The sequence below is a fragment of the Peromyscus californicus genome, unplaced genomic scaffold, assembly GCF_007827085.1.
Source record: "Peromyscus californicus insignis strain IS unplaced genomic scaffold, ASM782708v3 Scaffold_8__1_contigs__length_139910024, whole genome shotgun sequence".
Taxonomy (NCBI): domain Eukaryota; kingdom Metazoa; phylum Chordata; class Mammalia; order Rodentia; family Cricetidae; genus Peromyscus; species Peromyscus californicus.
Window position 1 is genome coordinate 78,403,082 of NW_026294606.1, and position 21,280 is coordinate 78,424,361.

General features: G+C 42.8%; 1 protein-coding gene across 4 annotated transcripts in view; it reads right to left on the bottom strand.

Annotated features, from left to right (window-relative positions):
- The window catches only part of Arhgap12 (Rho GTPase activating protein 12), a 104,050-nt gene extending 85,520 nt beyond the window's left edge, over positions 1–18,530 (bottom strand). For all 4 annotated transcript variants that reach the window (XM_052727441.1, XM_052727440.1, XM_052727439.1 and 1 more), the window contains exon 1: positions 18,347–18,530. The gene's annotated coding sequence lies outside the window, so the exon portion shown is untranslated. The remainder of the gene's footprint in view (positions 1–18,346) is intronic.
- Positions 18,531–21,280: the final 2,750 nt, after the last annotated feature.

The following is a 21,280-nucleotide window of genomic DNA, read 5'->3' on the forward strand; positions in this document are numbered from 1 at the left end:
AGGCTTTGTTTTGTTGGGGTTCTTTCTGGTTTTTGGTTTTTTGAGACAGGAACTCTCACTGGTCTGGAATGCACCACTTAGTCCAGGCTGGCTGACCAGCAAGCCCCAAGGATGTACCAGGTCTCCATCTCCCCAGGGCTGGGATTACAATCACGTGCCATTATGCCTGGCTTTTTATGTGAGTTCTGGACCAAACTCAAGTTTTCCCAACTGAGCCATTTGATGAGCCCTATCTCATCTACTGCTGCTCTACCCTCAGCTCAGACTCGGAATTTTCTATCACAGTACTTTATCATCTGATAACCTCTTTTTCCCATCTGTTATGTTTTTTAATTGTCTTTCTCATGTAAATTACTAAGAAGCCTACCACAAATTATACAGCTCAGCAAATGTTATCTTCCTCCCCCAGGACATCTGCTCTAACCAACTACATCTTACTAGATATATCCAAAACAAAATAAACAAGAAAATAAAATCTTAAAGAGAAACAAAAACTTAAGTAAGGACATCCATAATTAAAGGTTTATAATTTAAGACTAGGGGCTGGAGAGATGGCTCAGAGGTTAAGAGCACTGACTGCTCTTCCAGAGGTCCTGAGTTCAATTCCCAGCAACCACATGGTGGCTCACAACCATCTATGATGAGATCTGGCGCCCTCTTCTGACCTGCGGTCATACATGCTGTATACATAATAAATAAATAAATCTTAAAAAAAAAAAAAAAAAAAAAAAAAAAAAAAAAAAAATAATTTAAGACTAATCTAGGTATGCACATCACATGCAGTAATTCCAATACTCTAGTACTTAGAACATAAAATGGTAATATGCCTCAAGCTTTTGTAAATATTAAGCAATATAAAAATATTACAGCTAACTCACTAATTCTTGGCACTATGTTCACATAGATTTTTTAATATTGCTTAAAATTAATAATTAAAAAAATGACGCCATAGCTCAGTGGTAGAGCACTCTCTAACATGTATGAGGTCCCAAAACAAAAAAGAATAAAATAACTGGAGATGAGGAGTTAATGGAGGTGGTATGGGGATAAAAAAGTAGAGGATAAGTATGACCAGAAATACATGCATATACAAAATTGTCAAAGAGTAAAATCAATATTTCTTTAAAAAACAACAACAACAGCAACAACAACTGGAGATGAAGCTTAGTTGGTAGCATGCTTGCTTGCCTAGTACATGCCTTAGCACCACAAAAGGGAAAAAATAAGAATAAAAATCCCTAAACAGGCACCTAATAAATAAAATCAAATTTAATGAGCACAACAATAAAAATCCACCAACTAGCTTTCAAAGTTATACATTTATAATCATTAGGCAGTAGTAAGCACTTCAAGTTTTTTCTTAATGAATAATCCCTGTTTTCTAAGAATAAACAGATACACAATATAAAATACTTCTCCGGCCGGGCGGTGGTGGCGCACGCCTTTAATCCCAGCACTCGGGAGGCAGAGCCAGGCGGATCTCTGTGAGTTCGAGGCCAGCCTGGGCTACCAAGTGAGTTCCAGGAAAAGGCGCAAAGCTACACAGAGAAACCCTGTCTTGAAAAACCAAAAAAAAAAAAAAAAAAAAAATACTTCTCTGAACTGAAACAGGCTATGTGAAGAAGGAAAGGCAAATATCATAAACCAGTCTGGCTGTAAAGAAAGAGCAAAAATAGAACACAGGAAAAAAGCTGATAGCTGTAGAGTAGTAGAGGAGGCAACAAAGAGAACCAAGTGAGGAAATGCAAACTCAAGACTTCATTCAGTCTGAAACAAAAATGAGGAAATAGCAAAAGAAGCATGTGGGGAAGTGAGCATATTCTAATAAAAAGGAAATTTGTAAACCAGGCATTTAATCCCAGCACTCAAAAGACAGAGGCAGGAGGATCTGAATTCAAAGGCCAGCCCGGTCTACACAGTGAATTTCCAGGTCATCCAGAGTATAGTGAGACTATGTCTCAAAAAAAGGAAAAATAAAATGCAATTAAAATTTTTAGAAAGAAAATTTGCACAGGGTATCTGCAGACCACATGCCATGAATGACAGAAATGGGGCCATCTCAATGACTTTTCCCAGGAATGAATGTAGAAAGTACTGTAGTTCATGGGCTGGAGTTATAATCAGCAGTACCCAGCATGTGCAAGGTTTAGTGTACACATGGAGGAAGCGGGGTGGTGCTTCAATATAAAACAGAAACCAGAACTACAAGCTTGGATTTGGCAATGAATTGCAACATGTAACAAATTCATAATCCATGAGGAAGAAAAAACTGGACTTTACTAAAATTAAAAACTTCTTCAAATCAGCATGCTGAAGCAGCAGCTGCAATTCCATTTTTATTACAGCTCTATTTACACGAGCCAAGAAATGGAATCAACCTGTTTCCACCAACAGATGAATGACAAAAATGTTGAGTATACACAATAAAGTAGCTGGCCATAAAAAAGGATGGAATTCTATCACTTGTGACAACATGAATAGAACTCACAGGACATATGTTAAATAAGTCAGAAATAAAAAAAGGCAAATCCTGTATGATCTCACTTATATGAAGTTGAGAGAAGAACAGCAGTTACCAGAGGTTGGGGAAGTCAGGAGAGAGCAGGATAGGGAAAGAACCTAGAATAGAGGTTCTCAACCTTCCTAATGCTGAGACCCCTTTAATACAGTTCCTCATGTTGTAGTGACCTCCAACCATAAAATTATTTCGTTGCTACTTCATAACTAATTTTTCTACTGTTATGAATCATAATGTAAATATCTAGTAAGCAGGATATATGATAAGTGACCCTCGAAGGGGTTACGAACCACAGGTTGAGAACTGCTGTTCTAGAACCCACTTCTGACCTCTACATGCCCCCACACAACCACACAACGTAACAACATTTTTTGAAAATATATAAACAGGGGCTGGAGAGATGGCTCAGGGGTTGAGAGCACTGGCTGCTCTTCCAGAGGTCCTGAGTTCAATTCCCAGTAACCACATGGTGGCTCACAACCATCTGTAATGAGATCTGGTGCCCTCTTCTGTATTATGTATACAGGCAAAACACTGTATACATAATAAATAAATAAATCTTAAAAAAAAAGAAAATATATAAACAGTTGGGTGATGAAGCAAGACGATCAGTAGTGTTATACACTGTTGGGAGAAGTGGAAACAGTAGGGAAAACAGTGTGATAGGTCCTCCAAAAATAAAATTACAATTACCATTACCCAACAATCCCACTCTAGATATAAGTCCAAAAGAACTGAAAGCAGAGACTCAGTTATTTGCATACACATCCTCACAGCAGCATGATTTACAGTAGCCAAAGTGCACAGAAACCAAATATCCACAACCACTGGAAAAGATAAGATGTAGTATACACTCACAATGAGTACTCAGTCTTCCCCCCCCCCCCCCCGGTTTTTTTCGAGACAGGGTTTCTCTGTGTAGTTTTGGTGCCTGTCCTGGATCTCACTCTGCAGACCAGGCTGCCCTCGAACTCACAGAGATCTGACTGGCTCTGCCTCCCGAGTGCTGGAATTAAAGGCATGTGCCACCACTGCCAGGCAGTCTTTTTTTTTTTTTAAGATTTATCTTTTTATTATGTATACAGTGTTCTGACTGCATGTATGCCTGCACACCAGAAGAGGGCACCAGATCTCATTACAGATGGTTGTGAGCAACCACATAATTGCTGGGAATTGAACTCAGGACCTGTGGAAGAGCAGCCAGGCCTCTTAACCTTTGAGCCATCTCTCCAGCCCTGAGTATTCAGTCTTTAACAAAAAACGTCTGACACAGTACAATGAGGATGCACTTTGAAGATGTCATTCATGATTCCACTTACATGAGGTACCTAAGTAGTCAAATGCATAGAAACAGAATGGAGAATGGCAGTTATCAAGGGACAGCAAGACCATAAAGAATTACTGTTGAATGGGTATAGAATTTCAGTTTGTGATGAGGAACAAGATAATAGTAATGAATGTACAGCAATGCAAATTTACTTGACGTCACTGACAGGTACACATAAAAATGGTTAAAATGGGGTTAGAGGTGTAGCTCAGTGGTATAGTGCCTGCCTAGCATGCACGGGGCCCACAATTCAATTCCCAGGAAAACACACACATACACACACACACACACACACACCCCTTGAAATAGGAAATTTTAGGCATATTGTAACTTAAGAAGAGTGATTACGCCGGGCGGTGGTGGCGCACGCCTTTAATCCCAGCACTCGGGAGGCAGAGTCAGGCAGATCTCTGTGAGTTTGAGGCCCGCCTGGGCTACCAAGTGAGTTCCAGGAAAGGCGCAAAGCTACACAGAGAAACCCTGTCTCGAAAAACCAAAAAAAAAAAAAAAGAAGAGTGATTACAGGGTTAAGATACAGTACAGCTTGGTGATAGAAAAAAAAAAGAGTGGTTACAGAGTACAATTTAAATCACTCACCTACTCATATAGTTATTTCCAAAGTAAAATATTTAAAAAGTAGACATACAGATTTTCAGAAAACTGAAAAGTAGCATTTCAGTAGCACACAAGCAATCAATTATTGTTCTCAAAGCCCTAGACCTTTCTGTCCGCTATTTTTTAAAGAGGAAATACAAGCCAGGTGGTGGTAGCAAACACCTTTAATCCCAGCACTCAGGAGGCTGAGGCAGGTGGATCTCTGTGAGTTCCAGGCCATGCTGGCCTACAGAGCCAGTTCTAGGACAGCCAGAGCTACAGAGAGAAACCTTGGGAGGCGGGGGGAGTAAAATTTAAAGAGAGAGAGAGAGGAAATATAGGCTGGAGGGAAATACAGCTCAGCAGGTAAGAGCTGCTCTTGCAGAGAACCTGGGTTTGATTCTCAGCACCTATATGGTGGCTCACAACCATCTGCATCTCCAGTTCCAGGGACACCACCTTCTGGCTTCTGCAGGCACATAAACACATGCAAGCAAAACACACATACAAATAAATTTTTAATTCAAAAAATTTTTTAAAGAAAATACTGGACTGAAGAGACAACTCAGTTGGTGATCCATGCAAGCATGTGAACCTGAGTTTGGTCCCACAGAACCCATATAAAAAAGCCACACACAATGGCATATACCTGTAGTACCAGCACTGAGGAGGCAGATTCAGAAGGATCCCTGGGATTCACAGACAGATTATTTGTCACAAAAGGTGAAGAACTATGAAGACATTTGAGTCAACCTCTGGCTGTAACATACACATTCACAAACACACACAAAGAACTACTACTCCACAGGGGCTGGAAAGATGGCTCAGTGGTTAAGAGCACTGACTGCTCTTCTGAAAAACCTAGATTCAATACCCAGCACCTACATGGCAGCTCACAACAGTCTGTAACTCCAGTTCCAGGGGATCTGGCACCCTCACATAGACATACATGCAGGCAAAACACCAATGTACATAAAATAAATTTAAAAAAATTACTCTAAAGATCATAATTTTTACTAAAAAAAAAAAAAAATGTAGCTAGGCTGTGGGGGCGCACGCCTTTTGTCCCAGCACTCAGGAGGCAGAGCCAGGTGGTTCTCTGAGTTCGAGGCCAGCCTGATCTACAGAGCGAGATCCAGGACAGGCACCAAAACTACACAGAGAATCCCTGTCTCGAAAACAAAAACAAACAAAAAAGTAAAATTGTTGCTATTAAGACAACACACTTCCAAATAACGCAGTCAAGGAAGAAACGCAGTCAAGGAAGAAATCAGACAGAAAGCCTGAACTGAACTCAATGATACACAAAGTAAAAATAGTACTCAACATTTACACTATTTAATATTATTACAAAGGAAAACATTTTTAAATCTCTACTAAATGACACCCTGAGAAACTAACGGAATACAAAATTAACAGAGGTATTTGATAAAAAAAAAAAAAGCAGAGCAAAAATTAGTAATAGAAAACAGGAAAATGTTAGAAGAAATCAGTAAAACCAGATCTGGTTTTTCTAGACCAGGAAACTGGTATCTTACGATCACACTATTCAAGAGCAGAAGAGAGACACAAATTACCAGAGTCAAAAAAAAGATCTTAGGAATAAATATACTTACAGGTTCTAAAACACTGGGAGAAAAATCAAAGAATTATAAACTTTACGCCAATAAATTTGATAAGTAAGATAGAACAAAAGTTTTTAAAGATAAAAATTACCAGAACTTGCTCAAAAAGAGATAGATAACTGAGTACTCTTAAGTTTATGCAACAAAATGACTGATTACTTAAAAACTAGCCACGGGCTGTCAAGATTGTTCAGCTGGTAAAGTGCTTGCCCCACAAGCAAACAATGTGACCTGAGTTACATTCCCAGAACCCGTGTAGAAAACCTAACATGATGGCCCACACTTACAACCCAAGGCTGGAGACAGCAGGATCCCTAGGGCTAACAGGGCAGCCAGCCTATTGATCAATGTGCTCCAGTCCAGAGAAACTCAGTCGAAAACAAACAAAGAAGTGGGACCTCTGGCCTCCACACACATGCCCACACATATGCAAGCACACATGCATGACATACACAAAAAAATATTAAAAACTATCCACAAAGGGAACTCCTAGCTTAAATATTTCGGCTGGTGAATTTTACTCAAAATTAAGGGAAAAACCTTATTTCTACAAAAACCTTGGTGAAAGATGAATGTGAAAAAAAATCTAACTCATTCTATGAAGTTAGCATTATACTTATACCAACATCAAAAAATGCTGAGAGAGGAAAAACTGATGCTAACCAGTATCATTCAAGAATATAGATACAAAAATTGCTAATCTAACTGTAACAAACTGGACCCCCTTACCCTCCATCATCTCATGTAGCCCAAACCAGCCGTGAACTGCCTATGCCTACTGACCCCAAACTCTTAATCTTTCTGACTCCACCTTCCAAGTTCTGGGATTCAGGCACGCACCAACCATCATGCTTACCTTCCAACAATATTTTCAAATCATAATGTATCAAGTCTGAGAACAGTACAAAGTTGATCATTTAAAAAAAACAATGTGCCGGGCGGTGGTGGCGCACGCCTTTAATCCCAGCACTCGGGAGGCAGAGCCAGGCGGATCTCTGTGAGTTCGAGGCCAGCCTGGGCTACCAAGTGAGTTCCAGGAAAGGCGCAAAGCTACACAGAGAAACCCTGTCTCGAAAACCCAAAAAAAAAAAAAAAAAAAAAAACAATGTGGGCTGGAGAAATGGCTCAGAAGTTAACAGCACTGCACCAGCTGTTCTTTCAGAGAACCGAGGTTCAACTAACTCCCAGCATCCACATGGTGGCTAAACGATTTAACTCCATTTCTAGGGGATCCTAAAGCTGCCTTCTAGCCTCCTCAGGCACTTGGCTCACAAATGGTATCCAGACATACATGCAAACAAACACCATACACATTTAATAAAATAATAACAAATTTTAAATCCATCTATTTAATGAGAAATTCTATTAAAAAAAAATAGGTCAGGGCTGGAGATGGTTCAGTAGGTAAGAGCACTTACTGTTCTTGCAGAGGTCGCAAGTTCAGTACCTAGCACCCACACCAGGCAGCCCATAACCAGCTATCACTTCAGCTCTAAGAAATCCAATGCACAAGCCTCCACAGGTACCTACACTCAATGTGCAAACACAGATAACACAAAATTAAAAATCTTTAAAAAAAAAAAAAAAAGAGCCAAAGACCTTAACAAATACCTCACCAAAGATGACACACAGATACCATATAAACATATCAAAAAAGACTGGCGGCAGGGCCCTGGTAACCCATGCCTTTTATCCCAGCACTTGAGAGGCAGAAGCAGGCGATCTCTGAGCTCAAGGCCAGCCTGGTCTACATAGCAAGTTCCAGGACAGTTGAGGGGCCAGGGGGAGATCAAACTATTCATACCATATGCCATCAAGGAAATGCAAATTAAAACAACAATGAGATGCTACTGCATACTTATTAGAAGAGCAATGTCCAGAATATTGACAGCACCAAGTACCAGCCAGGATGGAGTTCCAGGTACTCCTTCATCGTTGGTGGGAATGTGAAATGGTACAGCCACTATTGAAGACACTGGAAGTTTCTTTCAAAACTAAACATGTATACTTTTAGCACATGCTGCAGCAATTGTGCTCCTGGGTTTCTGTTTTGTTTTGTTGATTTTTGTTGTTGTTGTTTTTAGACACAGGGTTTCTCTGTATAGCTCTGGCTGTCCTAGAACTTATTCTATAGACCAGGCTGGCCTCAAACTTAAGAGATACACCTGACTCTGCCTCAAGTGCTGGGATTAAAGGCGTGAGTCACCACTGCCCTGATAGCGCCTAGATTTTTACCTACAGAAGATAAAATCTAAAGTCTGCACAAAAACCTGCATACAGGTGATAACCACAATGCTGTCTATAATTACTAAAACCTAGGAGCAACTAAGATATCTTTCAGTTGGCAAATGCATAAACTCTAAGACATCCAAAATGTAATTTGTTTTGTTTTGTTGAGACTGAATCCCCCCCCCTACTTAGCACAGGCTGACCTCAAATTCTCCATCCTCCTGTTTCACCCTCATGAGTAATTTAGTACAATGTAATTTTAGCACACACACAAAAAGTTATTAAGCCATAAAAAGACATGGAGGAAACGTATGACCAGGTAAAAGAAGCCAGTCTGAAAATGAAATATGCTGTATGATTCCAACTGTATAACACCCTGAAAAGGGCAAACTACAGAGACAGTGAAAAAGATCAGAAAGGCAATTGGGGATTGTCACGGGCTATGAGACGGGAAGATAAACAGTGTAGTCCCCAAAACCTGGGACTTTTGTAGTGGAAATACTGTGCATTTTATTGTAACACTGGATACACAAACTCATATAATGTACACCACTAAACTCAAACTCCATTTGTGTAAATTACCATTCAGGGATAACAATGCAGGCTCACATTTTTAAGAAATATACCACTGGGCTTGATGGCCCACACCTTTAATCCCAGCACTCGAAGGCAGAGGCAGGAGCATCTCTATGTTCCAAGAAGCCAGCCTGGGCTACATGAGTTCCAAGACAGCCAAAGCTATATCTGTATCTGTATCTATATCTGTATATATACACACACATATATATATATGTGTATATATAGGGAGAGAGACAGACAGAGAGACAGAGAGAGGGAGGGAGGGAAGGAGGGAAGGAGGGAGGGAGGGAGGGAGGGACGGAGGGACGGAGGAACAAACAAACCACTCTGGTCTGGTGTGGGAATGTTCATAATGGATCCTAGGGATCCACCTCAGGTTGTCAGGCTTGAAAGCAAACACCTTTACCTGCTGAGTCATATCCATAGTCTGACATTGTCAACAAACAGTAAAAATTCAACATTCATATAGCATTCTTATACCATATACTTCACAGAAAACAGACTTTTAAAAGCTTATGGCCAGGAAGATATTAGTGATTATTGGTTTGGCAAAGGTTTACTTATCTATCTATCTATCTATCTATCTATCTATCTATCTATCTATCTATTTTCCAGACAGAGTCTCACCATGAAGCCCAGCTGACCTCAAACTCACCATCCTTAGCCTCTCAACTACTGGAATTACAGGCATTCACAATCACACTCAGCTTTGTCAATGGTTTCTTCTAATGAACAACAACCAAAAAAATTAAAAAAAAAAAAAAAGGCAAATGTTCAAACTGGATTTCACCAAGCTCCTTTGGGGTTCCTCAGCATGTGGCAACAAAGGCATGAGTTGGAGAGATGCTAACTGCCCTCAAAACTAGCCAAGTCCACTTTGTTTCATGTGAAGTAATAGGCTTAATGCAACCCTTTCCTTCTTTTCTGGTGTATCATCAAGACTTTATCTGGCCAGGCGGTGGTGGCACACGCCTTTAATCCCAGCACTCGGGAGGCAGAGCCAGGCGGATCTCTGTGAGTTCGAGGCCACCCTGGTCTCCAAAGCGAGTTCCAGGAAAGGTGCAAAGCTACACAGAGACACCCTGTCTCGGAAAAAAAAAAAAAAAAAAGAGAGAGAGAGAGAGAGAAGACTTTATCTGTAGTTCAACTCTTGTAGCATCAGGCCACTAACCTAGAGGATGCTCCACAGACTGAATGTTGCTCTCCTCATTTTACTTTAAAACTCACCTATGTTTGGCTTCCAGTCTACCAATTTAAGAGGTCTTAATTCCCAATGGCAAAATGCCTCCAACAAGGAACAGCTGGTTTCACTATAGTGAAATGAAAAACAAAAGAACAATGCCACCATACACCTACTATGGCTAAGTGTGGTGGTTTGAAAGAAAATGGCCCCCAAAGGGAATGGCACTATTAGGAGGTGATCTTGCTGGAGGAAGTGTGTCACTCTGGGGACAGGCTTTGAGGTCTTTTTCTCAAGCTTTACTCAGTGTGACAGCCAGTCGACTTCCTGTTGCCTGCAAGATGTAGTACTCTCAGCCCCAGCACCACGTCTGCCTGCATGCTGCCATGCTCCCCTTCATGATGATAATGGACTGAACCTCCTTACCCATAAGCAAGCCACCCCAATTAAATGTTTTCCTGATAAGTGTTGCCATGGTACTCTCAGCCCCAGCACCACGTCTGCCTGCATGCTGCCATGCTCCCCTTCATGATGATAATGGACTGAACCTCCTTACCCATAAGCAAGCCACCCCAATTAAATGTTTTCCTGATAAGTGTTGCCATGGTCATGGTATCTCTTCACAGCAATGAAAACCTAAACTAAGATAATAAGCCACATCATACTCATGTTTCTGAGAATATGGAACAGCTAGAACTCATTGCATGTAAGGATGTAAAATGGTCAAAAAAAGAAGAAAGTAAAAGAAAAAATATTTGACTACATTTATCAAATACTTAAAAATTTAACTACGTCACATGACAAAAATTCTTTTAGGGATTCACCAAAGAAAAATGAAAGCACAGTTTCCATTTAACAACAGTAGGTTTCTTAACAGCTGATTGCCCAAGGATCAGTCAGTAAGTTTATGGACAGACTGACTTAAGTATACCCACCTAAGAAACGCCATTATTCAATAATAAAAAGGAACGAACTAATGTCACAACAAATTAAATCTCAAATAATTTTATGGAGATAACCCCAAGGCAGTGCATGAGAGTTCATCCACACAAAATTCTAGGAAATATAAATGTTGTGATATATTGTGTACCCTAATAAACTTGCCTGAGGATCAAAGGACAGAGCCAGCCACTAAATTAGACATAGAGGTCAGGCAATGGTGGCACATCAATCCTATCACTCAGGAGGCAGAGATCCAGATGGATCTCTGTAAGTTCAAGGCCACACTGGGCTACATGAGACTGATCCAGTGTAGGAGAGAAAACAGAGGCAGGCATGGTGGCACACACCTTTAATCCCAGCACTTGAGATCTCATGCCTCTGCTTGGGAAGCACACATGCCATTAATCCCAGGAAGTAATATGGCAGGGCAGAGAAAGATATATAAGGTGTGAGGAAACAGGAACTCACTCTCTTTAGGCTGATGATTTCGTATAGGTAAGAACTAGTGGCTGGCTGTTCGGCTTCTCTGATCTTTCAGCTTTCACCCTGGCTCTAGATTTTTTATTAAAAGACCATCTAAGATTTGAACAATATTAGGCGCCCAATGTGGGACATGAATTCACACACACAAAAAAAAAGCCGCTTGCCTATGGCCTCACAGGCCCCAGTTCAGGCCTGAGCTGCACGCGGCCAGAGTCTCCACCCCACGTGGGCCAGAGTCCCTAACCTGCTGGCTAAGTTTTTGTTGCAGCCTCTCTGCAGCAAACTCCATAGGTTTTTTTGGCTCGAAAAAACCATAGGAGTTAGCCACTTTCTTGAGGTCCCTCGTGCAGATGGTTGGCTCTGTCCTCTGATCCTCAGGCAAGTTTATTAGGGTACACAATGTATCACCACATGTAAACTAACTTATAATGACATAAAACAGATGAGCTGATGCCAGAAAACGGGAAAAGAACTCAAGAGATTTGGGGATGATGGAGTGTCAGGTGCACTCACGTCTTGATAATGGTGATGCCTTCTGTATTGGATTTACATACAATAACACCTGAAGCCGGGTACTTAGCTCGTGGTTCTGGAGTTTAAATGATATGGTGCTGGCACTGCCTAGGCTGTGGTGAGAACGCATAACAAACAGCTTCAAAGTGGTAAAAGGACAACAGAAAAGGGGAACCACAGAGTAGCTGACAAAGCGCTGACAAGGAGAAGCCAGGCTAGCTCTTGCCAATAACCCTCTCTCTAAAACTAGCCAGATCCAAAGAGAATGCACAAATTCCTCCTGAAGGAGGTGCACTCAATAGCCTCGTAATTTCCACATAGGCCTTACCGCTCACTGGCTTGTTTGATCTTTCATCACTGCAAGAAGATGCTGTCATCTGCAAAAGTCACACTCAATAACTTAGTGACTGAATTTTTAAAACCACATACCCAAAAGCATCTTGTTTTAAGTTAGACTACAATTTCGTTTGGGGCCACCTTTATAGCTTTTTTGAGGGGGAGGGGGGTTTGAGACAGGGTTTATCTATGTAGCCCTTGCTGTCCTGGAACTCACTCTGTAGATGAGATAGTTCTCAAACTCAAAGATCTGCCCACCTCTGCCTGCTGAGTGCTGGGATTACCATAGTTCATCTTTTTGGAGGTACAATTCAGACCTTGTTGGACATACTGGAAACTCTGAATCACCCTGAAACACCCAGAGACACTGCCAGCCGCAACCATGAGAAACAGCATGTGAAGATTCCCGTAAGCCATGAGCCATGTGGCAAGGTATAGATTAATGGAAATGGATTAATTTAAGCTGTAAGAACAGTTAGCAAGAAGCCTGCCAAGGCCATACAGTTTGTAACCAATATAAGTCTCTGTGTTTACTTGGTCGAGTCTGAGCTGCTGTGGGACTGGCAGGTGAGAGAGATTTGTCCTGACTGTGGGCCAGGCAGAAAAACTCTAGCTACCACCCTGAGAAGCAAGCTCAAACACACAAACTCAAATCATGTTCCAACTACAGCATGTTTACAGGTACATATATATTACTAAGCTCATCAAACTGCACATTTTAAGTCAAACAGCTAGACTTACTACTTATTTACCTTTTTTTTTTTTTTTTTTTTGGTTTTTCGAGACAGGGTTTCTCTGTGGAGCTTTGCGCCTTTCCTGGATCTCACTCTGTAGACTAGGCTGGCCTCGAACTCACAAAGATCCGCATGCCTCTGCCTCCCAAGTGCTGGGATTAAAGGTGTGCGCCGCCGCCGCTGCCGCCGCCGCCGCCGCCGCCGCCGCCGCCACCACCACCCTGCATTTACCATTTTTTTTAAAGACAGGATTTCACTGTACAGCCCTGGCTGGCTTAAAACTCTGTAGACAATGCAGACCTTGAATTCACAGAGTTCTCCCTGCCTCTGCCTCCTGAGTGCTGGGAGAAAAGGTGTTCCACCAAACTTAGCAAAAACGACTTTTTTTTTTGTTTGTTTGTTTTTTTGTTTTTGTTTTTTCGAGACAGGGTTTCTCTGTGTAGCTTTGCGCCTTTCCTGGGACTCACTTGGTAGCCCAGGCTGGCCTCGAACTCACAGAGATCCGCCTGCCTCTGCCTCCCGAGTGCTGGGATTAAAGGCATGCGCCACCACCGCCTGGCAAAAATGACTTTTAAAAAAGTACTCTTTAGGATAAGAACAGCAGCAAGTGGAATCTACATTCATCATTGTAAGAACGCAAAATGACACAGCTATTCTAGAAAACAACTTGTCCATTCCTAATAAAAGTAAGCCTGTGCTTACTGTGTAAACTGGTAACCCACCCAAGAGAAGCAGCATCTGCCAGCGAATGCCTAAACAAACTCTGGTACACCTCTCTGTAAAAGAGTAAACACAAGCCGGGCAGTGGTGGTGGCGCACGCCTTTAATCCCAGCACTCGGGAGGCAGAGCCAGGCGGATCTCTGTGAGTTCGAGGCCAGCCTGGTCTCCAAAGCAAGTACCAGGAAAGGCGCAAAGCTACACAGAGAAACCCTGTCTTGAAAAAAACCAAAAAATAAATAAATAAATAAAATAAAATAAAAAAAAGAGTAAACACAAACCCTGAAAGGTTTTTGAGATAAGAGAAAGATAAAATGTGTACTAATGTATCTACTAATTTAAAAAGCGTGGTAGACAGTATCCCGTTAGTCACTGCTTGCCTAAGGATACAAGAGTTGTGATAGAAAAAAAAAGAAAGAAAGAAAAAAATCACAGGGGATCAAACAGCCTTCTGTGCTTCATTTGTATCATTTAGAATAATGCTTCTGAAGTACATCTGTGTTGTTATACATATTTATTCATAGGAGTTTACTCATTTTTATTAAGCATTAGTATATTTCCAATGCATGTATATACTACACCTCAATAAAAGCAAGCTTAAATTTGGGCAGAGGAACATTATACATACAACCTGGGACCTACTAAAAGTGCAGGTGATTCCCCTGTTCATTAAGGTTGGAGAAACCCTAGATTAGCAACAAGGCAGAGAGCCTTCAAGACTTCAGTACTTTTTTAGCAGTTCAACTACAAAGCAAATCACCTATGAACTGAAACTGCAGGATATCAGTCAGCTCGATGAAAGCAAAAGGAAACAGCTCAATCACTAGGATCTATCACAATTACACCAGTTGACCCAAGAACAGTCAAGTGAGAAAGACGGCAGTCCAATGGGTCCTGAACCGAAGATGACATCAAGTACAATGAATGAGTCTCGGTGTTACAACTATTCCTTTCCATTTGTGACTTGGTCTATAGAATAGGACACAGGTTAGTCTACAGAGCAAGTTACAGGATGGCCAAGGCGTTACACAGAGAAACCCTGTCTCAAAAAAGGAAAAAAAGAAAAGAAAGGAAAAGGGGGGAAAAAGAAGATATTCTAAATTCTGTGTCATAGAAGAGAAAAAGCACAGAACTCAAGGTCAGAGACCTCAGGTTTAAAACTGGGCTGTGCCATTTCAGCTCCTTGGGTATCCTATTCAGTGTTGGGGATTTAGTTCAGTGGTAGAGCGCTCGCCTAGCAAGTGCAAGGCCCTGGGTTTGGTCCTCAGCTCTGAAAAAAAAAAAAAAAAAAAGAAAAGAAAAAAAATTCAAACCTCAAAAGATCCCTGTGAGAGAGAAAAAGGAACTTTGTCAATGAAAACATGATACACAGTATCCATATTAATCACCATATACCTAGGAAGCAAAAGTTGTGAGTAGAGAAACACAATACAGTGAAACTAGTCCCTGTCTTATTGGCTACATGATCTAAGGGAAAGCACTGAACCTCTCCAAGCCCCTTTGTTTCCCACTGCACATCAGGCTGCTTAGTAACACATACCACATACTGGGAGAATTAAATGTACAGGTACCTTTTGCGGGGGAGAGAAGGGGGCGGGTTTCCAAGACAGGGTTTCTCTGTGTAACAGCTCTGGTTGTCCTGGAACTCACTCTGCGGACCAGGCTGGCCTCAAATTCAGAGATCCATCTACCTCTGCCTACCAAGTGCTGGATTAAAGGCATGTGCCATCTCCCCTGATTTTATGAACAGGTATTTAATACAGTAAGTCCCTCCTAAATTTTATCTCCTCCGGCAAAAATACTCAATACTAAATTCCATTCGGCCAACCAAGCTGCAGAAGGGCAAGTCACTGGTGACTCAGAGCACTGATTCTCATACTTGGAGCAATGGCATCACCTGGATCATCTATTTTTTTTAAAATACAGTTCTTATTTTAGAAGAGTTTAAGATGTACAGAACTCCACACACACACACCAAAGAAAAAGAAGTGGTGGGAGTAGTGGTGCACGACTTTAAACCCGGCACTCCACTCGGGAGGCAGAGGCAGGCGGATCTCTGTGAGTTCGAGGCCAGCCTGGACTACCAAGTGAGTTCCAGGAAAGGCACAAAGCTACACAGAGAAACCCTGTCTCGAAAAACCAAAAAAAAAAAAGAAGAGTAATTCCCCCTGTACTTCAGGGTAAGAGAAGCCCCAGACTGTCAACAGAGGTGAGGAGCTTCCAGATGAAGCATCAGCATTTGTGGGCTCAGTTCAGATCACCTACAAACTGACACCACAGGACATTCACTGGGTCTATGGGAGCAACGTGGTTCTGGCACAATTAGACCAGTTAACCAAAGAGAAGTGGAGTCACAAAGATGGTAGCCCAATATTTGGGTCTTCAACCGAAGGTGAGTTGAAGTACAATGAATCCCTGTTACAAAGATTCCTTTCCACATCTGACTTATTCTACAGAATAGAACATATTTATAATTATAACAAATATTTATTGGGTTGTTGTTTTTATTAGAAAAAACGCTCACCTAGTATGTCAAGGCCCTAGGTTTGATTTCCAGTAGCATACACTCCTAAATAAGATTAAAACTGTAAATACAAAATGTGGTAAGGATTTAATGTCACTTTTCTCTATTACAAAATTACAACATCCATTTTCTCAAATACTACTACTACTACTATTTAGTGACTTTATAGATCACTATCTCACTTTAATCAGTTTAAAACTATTATTCTTAGTTGGACATGGGGGAGGGAGATCTCTGTCAGTTCAACGCCAGCCTAGTCTACATAGTGAGTTTTAGGCCAGCTCGGGCTACAAAGTGAGACCCTATCTCAAAAAAAAAAAGTACATAAATAAATAAAATTATTACCCTTAATCCCAGTAACGTCATTTGCACTTTCAGGGCTTAAATTAGCAAAGCTCATTTTTTTAACCAGGCCATTTTTTAAAAGTATTGAATAAATATTTTCTGATTTAAAAAAGTCAAATGATTACAATTAATAATCTGTTCTGCAGCATTTACATATTTCATTTATGCCTTACAACTGGAGTATATTCAAAAACTAAAAGATTGATAATTATATAAGCACAACTATCTACACAAGCGGCGTCCTATCATGATTCAATGAGCAATCTCCAATTCCATGGTTGATTTAAAAAAAAAAAAAAACCAGGAGATTGTCAACAAATACTAAGGACTTACACACACACACAGCATTATGCTTTGTTTCCTGGACAGAATAAATACTAAGGAACACACGAACGAACGAACACACATACACACACACACACACACACACACACACACACACACACACATACACACACACAGCACTATGCTTTGTTTCCTGGATAGAAAAACACCTCAAAAAGGTGGAAAGTTATGTTCGGCCCGTGGCCTAACTCTTCGATGGCATGGCAAAATCATACCTTCACGAACCCGTCTGGTTTGAGGTTCCAAAAACTGTTCTGAAAGGCTTCCAGTTCAATTTTAAAATAGAAAATAGTGCACCTGCAGCCAGACTCAGAGAAGTGCAGAAACGGAGAGGGGATCCATTCCACAGTACACCCTCTTAGAGATCAGGTAAGCAAAACCGGACGTGAGCAAATACACACCTCCAGGCACCATTTCTCAGCTTTAAGTACAAAAGAAGCCCTGCTACGGGCTAGCAGCTACTCTGAACAATTTCTCACTGCAACACTCGGAGTCTTCCAAGGTCTCACCTCTTTAAGTCGGACAGCAGAATCTGAACCAGAACCCGGGTGACTCCTTAATGCTCCTTCCTCCAATGTACCTCCCTTTAGGAATGTGTGCCTAAATGGTCAATAAAATCTACTTCCGCGTGTCAACATGAACCCCACACGGCCAACCTTGTAACCAGTGTTAAAAACCTTTACCCGTGGCACTTCACTGGGAATGGCATTCCAACTTTTAAAAAACGGTATACTAGAAACATTTAGCTTTCGCCTGTGCAAAGCATTTTAAACTGCTGCTGCCGGCAAAAAGAAAAAAGAAAAAAGAAAGGAAAACATCACCCGCCTCTGAAACTGAAGGGCGTGCCTTTCTCCCTAATGACCACCTTGTGGCCATTCTGTCTGCGAGGGTCTGCAGTAACTTAAGACACAACGTGTCAAGGGCAGCCTTTCCGGAAAGACAAAACAAGCGCCCGAGACGGGAGGCAGGCAGCGCGCTGGCAGCGGGGTCGGTTGTTTCTGACGGATTCAAGGGCTCGGAAGACTCCTCGGATCAGAGCTGGAGGCAGCAGACGCACTCCTCCGGGGCCGGGGAGAGCCAGCCGTTCGCGTCCACGGTCCCCGCCGCGGCCCAGGTGGCAGGTGTGTCCACCGGCAGCAGCCGCGGGGGGCGGGCCGGCCCTCCCGCCCTCCCGAGGGCCCGCTGCCCGCAGGCAGGAAGCCCGGGAGCCCAGGCTGAGACCCGGGTCATGTAAACCTGCTCGCCCCGTGGGCCAGGCGGCCGCCGCCCTCCCCGGCGCAGCCTTCAGCGGGCATAGCCCGCGCCCCCGAGCGCCTTTGTGCGTTCCGCGGGAACCCGCGCCCGGCCTTCTTACCAAGGGTCGGAGACTTAGCGACGGGCAGCTCCCTCCTCCGCCGGCGCTGTGGCCGAGCGACGGAGAGACCGCCTGAAGAGCGCTCACTCGGGGGCCGCCACCGCCGGGCGTCCCCGCAGGCTGGTCTCTGAGGGAGGGTAAGTTCCAGGGCACGTCGGAGCGCGCCGGCGCGGGGGCGGGGCGGGGCGGGGTGGGCACTAAGGAGAGGGCGGGGCGCTTTCTGCCACGTGATGAAAGGGGCGGGGCGGTCGCTGGGGAGGGCGTGGTGGTTGGATCACGTGACGGAAGAGGGCGTGGCGAGTCGCTTCTGAGGGGCGGAGCGGAGGGGCCCACGTGATGGGCGGGGGCGTGGCAGGTGGTGTCGATGGGCGGGGATGATGGGGGTCACGTGTATGGTGGCCGGGCGATGGCGCTGGGAAGCGCGGGCGGCTCACGTGACCGCTGGAGTGGGCGGGGCTCCAAGCTCCTAGCAGCAAAGGGCGGGCAGGGGAGATGGTCGCAGAGTTCCAGATGGGCGGGGTGCCGGGAGGCTGGGTAGGCAGGTTGGGGGGTGCGGAGGAATTAGGGAGGGAGCGGAAGCTGGCGGCCGAGTGGGTGTCAACACTTTGTAAACATCTAGTGGGAAGTGTTGGGAAAACGCTAGTGGGAATGGGGGGCGGGGATGGAGAGCTGAAAGTACTACGGCAGCAAGGAATCTGCGGTCTAGGGCTTAATGGCGCCCTAGGTCACGGGTCCACAGGCTGGCAACCCCCTGCTAGCCGGGGAACATGCCGCACTTATATTGGCACGAAATGGAACTCTGGTGATCTTGAGCTACTAGGTCTATGCGGAGCTAGTGGTGGCCTCAGCCTTGCGTAGGGTGCTGGACGAGCAGTACACAGGAGCGGCGTGGCTGCTCTTTGAGTCCATGCAGCCTGCTGCTGTGTGATCACTGTGGGCCAGGATGTCATTGTCCAAAGTTTGCGGTGTGGCAGCGTGGAACCCGGAAGTGGCCCACAGTGAAGGGTTTGGGTGGTGATCATGTGGTGAGAGTTACTAGAATGAAAATCCGCAGAGGCCTGGCTTCTGCGATTAATTGTCACTTAACCTTCTGCACCTCCACTATCACGTGAAGACTGTTGACTTAAAATCTTCCGGCGCTAAAATCGAAAGACTTTGAAAAAAAAATTAAGTATCGGGAATTCAGAAATTATTCATTAGGCACTTGTTGGTTGTGCCTCTTAAGATGCCCAGATCAGATTTCAGTAACACCAGAGAAGACGGGAAAGCCGCATAGGGTTCAAGAGCCAGGTTCTGGAAATAGCTCTTTTCTGGTTTCATCCATAAAGATCCAGCAATGTCTAGCTTAGCACAAGCTGAACTCTGAATTGTTTGTTAAGTGATAATAAATAAATCCCACTGGGATGTTGGCAAGGCTTCTAACAGCTGTCTCTCATCCTTATTAAATCTAACCCAGCTAATGTTCTAAGAAACTCTCCTCTTAGATGCTCAAGAAGAGAATTTAAAAATAGAAGACTGTACTGTATCTTTGCACTTGCTATTCCCTTTCATTGACTTTCATCATGTGTCTGGTCTCCCCCAGTTTCTAACATGTTCCCTTTTCCATGCCCTTGTTCAGGATATACAAAATATGCCATTGTTCGGCATACATTGTAAGGTTGTGTGCCTCTGAAACTACTTTCCACAGAATTCCCTTTTGATCTCTTTCCAAAAACCAAAACAAGGACAGTGTGCAAAAAAGAAACTGTGCCTTGATAAGAATGTGCTGATGGCCCTGTCTTGCCTCCTCCCAAGCCTGAAGTGGGCACCCAGAGTTTCAGCAAGTGATAGCAGGGAACAGTTTGCATACACTTGCAAATCTGCTTGTAACTCCACTTCCTATTTCACAACCTAATCTCAGCTGATACCGCAGTGCCCACAGTATGCTGATCACTACCAACAGCAGATGGAGGCGGATAAAAAGAGCTCTCTGGTTGGTATGTTGTTGGAAGAGGACCTGACAGAGTGGTGAAATCATGGGCAACATTGCCCCTAGTTGGTTTTTAAATAACACTTTGTAGCATATGTCTGGCTCCCATGTGGAGAATCTCAACAGATCCTTTTCAGGATTTTGACATTTAACTGGCTTCTTAGGAAGCAGAGAAGAGTTTCAAACTGTAGAACTCAAGTGGAAGTTCCATACACAGAGATATGAGTTTGAATTGTTGGGCTGTATATATATTTTAAGCACCTAAAAGCTCTTGACATGGGATAGGTTCAAAAGAAATTCCTGTTGAATGTATTTTTGAGTGAAAATTAACTGTGCATTGCTGAATATACTTGTCCTACTTTCTAGTTCTTTAATGAGAAACCTACTTACTTGGCATATTTCTAACTGAAAAGCATTAACATCTATGTAGCATTGCTACTTTGGCGAGGCTAGAGCAAAACAGGAACTGGCAGAATCAAAATTACAAATGCACATGAATTTAGAAAGACACATTTCTATACATAAGAACGAACAGCTTTTTGCACCAACACACATTCCAACCAGGACGTGCTGCCTGATCACAAGTTCAAAGCAGCAGGACCAAATCCTTCATGCACTCAAATCTTCAACACTGGCAACAAAAACAAACCTTTTTGATTCAAAGGTTACTTGTCTCTTGTATTTTGTTATGGTAATGAAAAACTAACATGTACTATTGTAGAGAATAGCAAAATATTGGCTACAACATAAATGTACATCAGTAGAACACTAAATCAGTTATGATACTGCTTTATGTTGTGTAACTAGGAACTGAAAGAGAGAGCTCTTTCTGGTTCAATATTAAGATTTTAAGTTTTTGAGTGAAAATGCAGAAATAATCTAGTTTATGAATTAACTTATTTGGGGTATGCTAACTGAGTAAACAAAAAACAAACTACAATTAGTTTTGAGACTAGGTATGTCCT